Genomic DNA, 9421 nt, shown 5'->3' with positions numbered 1-9421 from the left:
TGACTTCTTTGCTTTCTTCATATCATTACATTACAAAAAGAAACTCGTTTTACATACGAGGGAGTGAGATGAGAAAAGAAGTTACATTTGGGAGATAAAGAGAGAGGCACGACACGCAGGTCGTATTTTAAAACCCAAAGCAGAATAAAGGAAAACTAAGGCCATAACCGATCACCACAAGACAATAATAAATACTTTATTATTATTATTATTATTAATTTCTTTAATTAATTAAAACCAAATTAATATTCGACGATCGATCACTCTACGCAAAGCCGAAATTTTAATGAACAATTCATTTAAAATCGACGTCGTTTTTCGCATCAACACTTGATACTTTTAAAGCACTGAATAAGCCGAACGGGTGAATTTTGCCTTGCGTTAACCAGTTAACCGTATGCGTTAACCGGTTAACATTGTTTGAAAAACTGTTAGAAAATTCTTTTCTGCCTTGCGTTAACCGGTTAACCAAATGCGTTAACCGGTTAACACTGTTTTAAAATCTCTTGGAAAACTGTTTTTCGCCTTGCGTTAACCGGTTAACCAAAAGCGTTAACCGGTTAACACTGTTTGAAAATCTCAAAATTTTATTTCGTATTGCGTTAACCGGTTAACCATATGCGTTAACCGGTTAACACTGTTCCAAAAAGTGTTCAGAAAGCACAACTCTTGTGCAGTCATAACCCCAATCGCATAACTCTCTGACAACACAACCCTTGTGCCGTCACTAACCCTGATGCACCAATTTCAGACCGTCAAACACATCTCGATTGTTGATTCAGTATGATTGATCAACACGTCATTGCTTCACCATACTAATGTCGGATCAAGAAGCAAATGACCATTGATCGCTCAAAGGAAAATAATCATTGAGTGTTTGAATGAACGAAATGAGAACACTATATCATATATGATGTATTTTGCATCAAGATTACATATATCATATATATATATATATATATATATATATATATAACTTGATCGATCTCAATTTAATCTTTGATTCATTCTTTCTTTAATCATATTAATACAGAACAAAAACAGTTATCAGATTCATGGTTTCGTAAGTGGCTCTGATACCACTGAAGGAGAATTTCCATCCAAGGCACAACGGATTTAAAAATTTCTCCATTTAGTGATCCTTACGAATGGGCATGATTAGTGATAGAATCATTACCTCTTGTGGCGATTCAAACCTTTGGTGCAGATCTCTTGTAACGATCAAAACCTTGGACACAAATCCACGGAGCGATCACGAACGTTGAACGATGACAACGTCTCTACTCAGTCCACACGAACGGATTCCTTCAATCGAAGTGCTAGCTGTTATGAATGAAGGCTTTGAGTGAGAGAAAGAGAGATACGAAATTCCAACTCTTCAGTTGTGTTGTATTTCCATACAATGCTTCTGCACAAGAGTTCTATTTATAGAACCACTTGTGTGGGCTTCAAGCCAAAAAGCCCACTTAAGTGCATTTTGCCCATATCTCATAATATGCCAAAATCACTTAAGTATTTGGTACCTTACCACATTTCGTATTCTACTTAAGGGCACCATACATTACGGTGTTCCTTAGTTACTCTATTTCTCATCAATCCGTCCTTGTGTGTGACCCTGTAGGTTTTCGTGACATTGGCAATTATATTAAATCACGCATTTAACATAATAAACAGTGAGTGGTATCTAGCAACACATCACTGCTACCCAAGACACGAAAATGTCATGTGATCTGACAAAACCTCTTGTGATAATGATTATGTGTATAATTACCCCTTTGCCCTTATGTCTATATTGAACACAAGGTATAGACCATGTCATCCTTGTCCAGTTCAATATTGGGCCCATAGACATTTATCCTGTTACGCAGGATGGGCAAATTCCATCTAGGACACTCATATCCCTCAGCATGCTTTGTGGAGTACCCATCAACTGTCCTTATGGTTATCCAGTTACGAACAACGTTGGATCAGCAATAAAGCACTCGACTCTACATCTAGGATCCATAATGGTTTCAGGTCGAAGAGTGGTATACACCATTATCACCATGAGAATAACTTATGACACTTTGCATAACTTTCTATATAGTATTCTCATAGCGGGTCAATCCGGTATAAATATTACTCTTAATATTCATACCTATGTTTAAGACTTGATAACTCTTTATCCATGATCCATGAGATGTGATCATCAGTCTACAAACATAATAGTCTTAATGCTTTAGTGTTATCCCACTTCACACTAAAGCTCGACTACGGATACTTTAAGAATAGTGTCATTATGTTTAATGTGCTCTCATGATTAAGTCACACTTAATACATTAAACGGACTATCTATACCAGGGACTTTATTAATCAACCATAATAAAGAAAAATCCTTTTTTATTAATTAATAAATAATTCGATACAAGTACCAAAAGTATTGGCCTCTAGGGCTTACACCAACAACTTGAACTTTTGGAGTCTGGAAAATAGTTTCCTCAGATGATCTAAGTGATCGTTTTCATTTTTGGATTTAGCAATCATATCGTCCATGTAAACCTCAATCTCTTTATGGACCATATCGTGAAAGAGAGTTACCATGGCTTGCTGATATGTTACCCCCTATGTTCTTGAAACCAAAAGGCATAACTTTCTAGCAGTAAGTTCCCTAAGGGGTGATAAAAGGTTTCTTTTCCATATCATCTAGAGACATCTTTATCTGATTATACTTGTAAAACCCATCAATGAACGATAAAATGAAGTATTGAGCAATGTTGTTATCCAAGACGTCAATATGAGGCAAAGGAAAGTCATCATTTGGACTCGCTTTATTGGGATCTATATAGTGTACGCACATCATGACCTTGCCATCTTTCTTTGGAATTAGGACGATGTTAGCAACCCACTAAGGATATCCAGAAATGGCTAAGAAGCTAGCGTTAAACTGTTTCTTCACCTCTTCTCTTGTTTTCATTGCCATGTCAGGTCTAGTCCTTCTAAGCTTCTACTTAACCGGAAGACATTTAGGCTTGAGCGGCAAATGATGCTCGACGATGTTGGTGTCTAAATCGGGCATATCTTGATATGACCAAGTAAAGACGTCTACATACTCTTGAAGCAATATAACCAACTTAATATGCACATTCTCTTCAAGGGATGCCCCTATTCTCACTTCTTTTCTGACTTCCTTGGAACCTAGACTGATGACTTCCATTGGCTCTTAATGTGGCTGAATTTCTTTTTGCTCGTGCTCAAAGAGCCTTGCTAGTTCAGCCGGTAACTCACAATCTTCCTCACTGTCATCTTCAGCTTGGTTAATTGGAAATCCAGAGTTACAAGGGATATTTTCCATGTTGTTACCAATGGATTCGTTTTCTCTACATGTTTATGAGCTTATTTTAGGATGAACTTTTTTAAAAGTGTAAAAGAAAAAGAAACTTTTTCCATTTATTTTTTGTGAAAAGTAAAATAAGAGAAAGGAAAGGAACATGATCTTGAATGCAAAAATATTTTTATTTATTAATCACATAATACTTTGAAAACAAGGAGGCCATTACAAGCTATCCTCTTGTCTCGGGCGAGGACAAGGGATTGAAGAAAAAAATACATTACATTGTAACAGAAAAGACCATTGGGACCACAAAGGTTGTCCAATTGTTTAGAGTGAAGCCAGGTGGGCATTTGCTCACAAAGATGGTGACTTCTCTTCTGTTTGAACCTTGAATAACTTCAACGATGTCATCATGTTGATACCCAACAATATTGAATTTGACAGGGCAAAACCTCTTTTAATTTCTTTGATTTGGCAGGCGTGACGATGGATGATAACTGATACCAAAATGATCATGCTTCTCAACAACATCTACTATCTGGCCCTAACCTGGAGAAATACTCATCTCAAGAGTTTCCTTGGTGCTCTTTACAGATGATAGAACCATTTCTACTACCTTGTCTTGAAAGAATGTAGCAGAACCAATGTCTTCGAATTCCAAACAACAGAAAGGAACCTCAGTTATGCCTTCTTTGGTTTCAACGTATACCAAAATGATGATAATTAACTGACAATTAAATCATCTTTGCCACAAACAATGACCAATTTGTCCTCAAACATGAATTTAAGTGTCTGGTGTAGTGTAGAGGTCACTGCCCCAGTAGCATATATCCATGGTCTGCCTTGCAGGCAACTGTAAGTTGGATTAATGTCCATCACTTGAAAAGTGATAGTGAACAAATGTGGTCCCATTATGACAGGTAAATAAAATTCTCTAATTACTTACTTTTGGGAGCCATCAAAATCCCTTACAACCAAGGCACTGGCTCTCATCTCCGTGCCTTATACTAGTAACAGACTTAACATGTTCTTGGGAAACACATTAAGGGATGAACCAATATCCACCAGGACTCGAGATATGAGTGTACCCATACATGTGACTGAAATGTGTAAGGCTTTATTATGAGCAGTCCTTCAGCAGGCAACTCAACATCGTTGAATCCTAAATACTGGTTGATTGTGATGTTGGCGACAACCTCGTCGAATTAATCAACGGTGATATCATGCATTACGTGTGCCACATCCAGGACTTTCATTAAGGTAGTTCTTCGAGCTTCAGAAATCAACAACAAGGATATGATAAAAATCTTAGAAGGTATCTGCCCCAACTGATCTACTATCTTGAAGTCACTCTTCTTGATTGACTTGAGGAACTCTTGACCTTCTTTTTAAGAGACGTTTTTCTTGTGGTTTTTAGGCTGAGCTTGTACATCCATAATTTCTTTACCTTTTATAACTTTAATTGATCAACTTATAAAATCTTTCCCCACGGGGTGGGGCAGTAGTTGCAACTGTGGTGGCAGGGATTGATGTTGATTGAAATGATGTTGGTGCTTCATTAAGTGGAGAAGGAGTTGTTGACATAATCTTATCTTTAGGAGTAGTAACTATTGGTGGTGCAATCTTCAGTGTGAACTTAGGAGAAAATACACAACCACTATAAGTCATGCCCCCCAGTTCCAACTATATTGACTATTTATGCTTCAGAAAACTGTATTGATTTACCTCCCACATATGCAGTGGTGTCATACCTCCAAGGCAAACCCTTGGTACTCTGATACGGAAATGGGCCAAGGACGTAGATGTTAATTGGTTGGATCTTCTTTATGGGAACTTCAATTCGCTTCTTCCTGTAGATGATAGTAATAGGCTCAATGACATATACCTCTTCAACAATATTTGACTTGGTGAATTGGATCACCCCTTAATTCATTAACTCTTGCACACAACTTTTCAATTCAATACAACCATTAAGTTTTGCTTCACAAACTGGACAATCATTATGGAGATCTTATAAGAAACCATGTTCTTACAACTGATTCATTAAAACTGCCATTGGTGTTTTAACCTCTTTAACCATTTATGTGCATTCCTCCTCAATAATTGCATTAACTACTGGCCCGTTGTGGACATGCAAAGGATTAGTTTTCACGTTGGACTATTCTTCAGAGAAAGATAAGATCTTATAATTAATAAGCTCTTGCACCTTGGCTTTGAAGACTATACAATCCTCCACGGAGTGTCATATGTATCCCACATGGAATGCACACGAAACTTTAGAATTATGTCTGGCATGGTAAGGGAAAGTGGTAGGTGGAATTTCTTTCGGCACAATTACACCTACATGGATAAGGTATGGTAGCAATTTGGTGTAATGTACATAGATCTTGCCATATTGTGGGCATCTTCCATCTTGATTATTACTCCATGGCCTATTCTTCTCACACCCCTAGTTTTTGTTGTTCTGCACAGGACGTTGGTTTTGAGGGACTAGAGTATAGAGAGGCTGTTGATGTTGAGGCGATGTTTGATACTGAAACGGTGGCTGTTGATACTGAGCAGCAACAACATATGGATACGGGTAGTATGACATGGGAGCCATATGAGCTTGAAATTGGGGACAGACATTTGCCATCGCTGGTTTCTCCTTCCTTCTTTTTGGTGAAGTTGTTGTTGCACCCCAAAATTTGCCCTCCCCTTTTCACTTTTTATCTGACCCATAACTTGATATTCATGTGCATCAATTCATATGCATCATGCATCCATATTAATACCTTCTCATAAGCATCATAGATTTAAAATTTGTGAATAACATTTTGGTTTTTTGCTTAATCTTAGGGGACTACATCTTGCCCTATTATTCATATGTACCCTAGTCTATTTGGCTGGGCCTTGATGAGCCATATGGCCTTTGAAACCCTAATCATTTATGGGTCATTTCCGCCTATTTTTTTTCAAGCTTTGGACCATTTGTAACCCTAATTTTGCTTGGCTCGCGTCGTTCGTGATTCGCCGATTTGCACGATTGAAATTTGTGGATAGAAACTTATCTATTGATCCTGAGAAACCCGGATTCATGCCTCATAGTTGACTTTGATCAACTGTTGACTTTTTGGTCAACAAATTGACCAAAACCAACCATCCATTCCCTGGGCCCTATGACCTGGACCATTTACATTTGATTCCAATTATTCCTTGGTTTTTCTTAACTATTGATTTTAATTCAATGCGTCCAAATACAATCAATTTCCAATCATTAATTCAATTCAATTGCAATTCCCATTCAAACATTTCGTAAACCATCTTGTTCCTCAACATTTTTAATTTCAAATTTACATTCGTCTTCGTTCAAATTCCAATAGTTTACATTTCCATTCGAATTTCAAAATTCAGTCCACCTTTTAACTTATAATAATTCTATTCAATTCTTATAAATCCATTCAACATTCATAATTAACTTTCCATTAAATCATTCAAACTCCATAACACACACTTAAATCTTTCCATAACTATCCAAACAATTCATTCCAACTTTCATTCAATTCATTACATTCCAACTTTAATTCAATTCATTACATTCAATTACACTTTCCATTATAATTCCATCAAGCTTTTCATAATCTTTCAATTCCAATTCAATATATTCAAATCTCAAACTTCAATCTTCTACATTCATTATACTCATTACATTACAATCTCATAACCAAACCAATTTATACATTTAATTCCATTCAAGTTACAATAGCCAATCCAATTCACACATTTCAAACTGCAAAAATTACAAATTCAACCAATACAAATTTTGAATTCCAAGCATTCCATTTTCACATATCCAAGCACCTCACAAATGCATCCAAACTCAGTCATAATTTGTTTACCTGCAAAAAGGATCCAAAGTACAGTCCTTAAGATTAACAAGCCAAATTCCAATTTGCATTCCACAAGCAAAACCATTCACATTATTAACTCCACTCATTAACAATTCATGACTCAACGTTAACATGCAGATGGCAAATTAGCAAAATTAAATTTCACCCATTAACAAAATAACCACTCTATTTCAAAACTCTCTAACATAACCACTTGATTACAGAATCAAGAGGCTAAGAGAACAAGCCAAAGCCGAATTTTCAATCACAATAAACCTTCATAGCATTTTCTATTTTAACACTGCAAGAACTTAACAGCAACATTCAAAGCCAGTTGACCAACTCACCATAACCTTTATATTTGAACTAAACCATTAACCGAACTGCAAGCTAAGGTCCAATATTATATAATAGAAGCCCAATTGGATTTAGCAAAATTGAACTCAACACTGCAACAATATAACATTTTTTAACTGATTGAATTAATTTAACAGAAAACTAAAATTTACATACAACATTAACTTGCAGCTAACGGAATTTTTGATAGAGATCAATTCCAACTAATTAACCAATCTAATAGATCCATTCCTGACTAACAGAGTATGTAAACAAAGTTAACATAACATAATCAGTTAACTTCCTAACTCTAACTGTCACTAATAGATTCTAACAGAAAGGTTAACAAAAGCTAACCTCTAACTGATTTAAGCTCAGAAGATTTAACAGAGTCAGACTCTATTAAATCAAGATCATATAAATTAATCGTTCACCAGAAATATCACATTTTTTGGAGTTCACCGCAATCTCAATCTCACACACGCAAATCTCACAACGCAACAAACTCACCGCCACACACAGAAGAGAAAAAAGAAGAATTGAGAAGAAGATTCCAGAACAAGTAAGAAGGGGAGAAGCAAAGGAGAAGAGGAAATGAATCGAAATCAATCGTATCTGATTCTGTCGCCGGTAAGTTCACTCTCGATTCCATTTACGTTTATTCAAGCACGTGACGCCTTGAACTTAAACAAAAATCCATGGAGGTTCTGAGATGGCTGATAGATGCCTTGAACTCGGGCGCCAATCCATGAAGTGTTGAAACACAACTATGTCGATGCTTCGAATCGAGTGAGACTCCAGAACGCGATGCTACATCAGGATCCACGAGCACCATACCAAGGAGACGCGAGCTTTCATGACGAAACAGATAAACTAAATCGCAACACCGTGATTATTGATTCTGAAATCGCAGCGAGGTTGATGTGGAGATGTGATTTGAGTCAATTGAAGAACGCAATCCGCTTTTGTGAATCAACGTGCTTCACATGAGCACTTTCTTTTTTTCTCTTTTTGGCTTATGTGTATGGATTTGGATCCGGTTTGGGCCCAAAGCCCAAACAGACCGTCTGTCCTACATTCCCCTCATAAGCTGCACCTCCCTTTGTTCAATTAATCAGTTCCTGGGCCTAAGGCCTCAGGACCGAACAATTCTTGGCTCCATACCCTAGCTTTTGGGGCCTGCATCCCCTCTTCCATGTTTTTATTCCTAAGTTAATTTGTTAATTAGGATAAGTTATACTACGGATTTAAGTTCAAATTTTGCTAATTGTGATTACTGTAATCATCAGAATTTTGGTGGTTAATAGATTAATTGTAATTCAGGATAACAATGTTTTAATTGGTTAATTGTGAGGCTAATCAATTAGTTGTGATTAATAAAAATAATTATGATTAATCAAATCATTAGAAATGTTAGGTTATTTAGACTTAGCCTAAGATTTTTTTCATCACATATTCATGTGTTGTTTTAATTGTTTTAATTAATTAGTTGATTTTAATTAACTCCAAATAATCTTGATTTTGTTTCCAATTAATCCATTTTGGCGTATTAACTATTTTGCCCTTAGGGCTTAGAAATCCGGATTTTGGCATGATCCCCTAGTTTAGGATTGCTTAGAACCATTGATTCAATTAACTGACTAATTCATTAGGATATTATTGTACATAGTTCAATCTATTCATTTAAATCCCACTGATTTAGTATTGACCATAGGTCACTTTGGTCAACCAAATCCTTTGTATTATGCTGTAGAGCCCCAAGCCTATTCAAGTGATCAAAAGACCCTTGATCACTTGATAAGGCAAGTTCATTATGCTTAAGCTATATTGGATATGCTGAATCTCAGAAGCTCAACACCTCAAGGTTCAAATACAAGAGCAAGACTTCAAGTCAACATCAGTCAAG

At 36.4% G+C, this 9421-nt stretch overlaps 1 long non-coding RNA gene across 3 annotated transcripts; it reads right to left on the bottom strand.

Annotated features, from left to right (window-relative positions):
• Positions 1 to 6904: 6904 nt before the first annotated feature.
• On the bottom strand, positions 6905 to 8612 carry LOC127129347 (uncharacterized). 3 transcript variants are annotated; one of them, XR_007806313.1, is made up of 2 exons: positions 7527 to 8612; positions 6905 to 7188 (listed from the first exon to the last, which is right to left on the bottom strand). It is a non-coding gene; the product is annotated as an uncharacterized LOC127129347 (long non-coding RNA). The 3 variants fall into 3 exon arrangements; XR_007806312.1 differs by having other exon boundaries at positions 6905 to 7628; positions 7873 to 8612; XR_007806308.1 differs by having other exon boundaries at positions 7873 to 8612.
• Positions 8613 to 9421: the final 809 nt, after the last annotated feature.

Source organism: Lathyrus oleraceus, chromosome 1, assembly GCF_024323335.1.
Source record: "Lathyrus oleraceus cultivar Zhongwan6 chromosome 1, CAAS_Psat_ZW6_1.0, whole genome shotgun sequence".
In the NCBI taxonomy this organism is placed as follows: domain Eukaryota; kingdom Viridiplantae; phylum Streptophyta; class Magnoliopsida; order Fabales; family Fabaceae; genus Lathyrus; species Lathyrus oleraceus.
The sequence above is the reverse complement of the archived record's forward strand: the minus strand, read 5'-3'. Positions and strand labels throughout refer to the sequence as shown.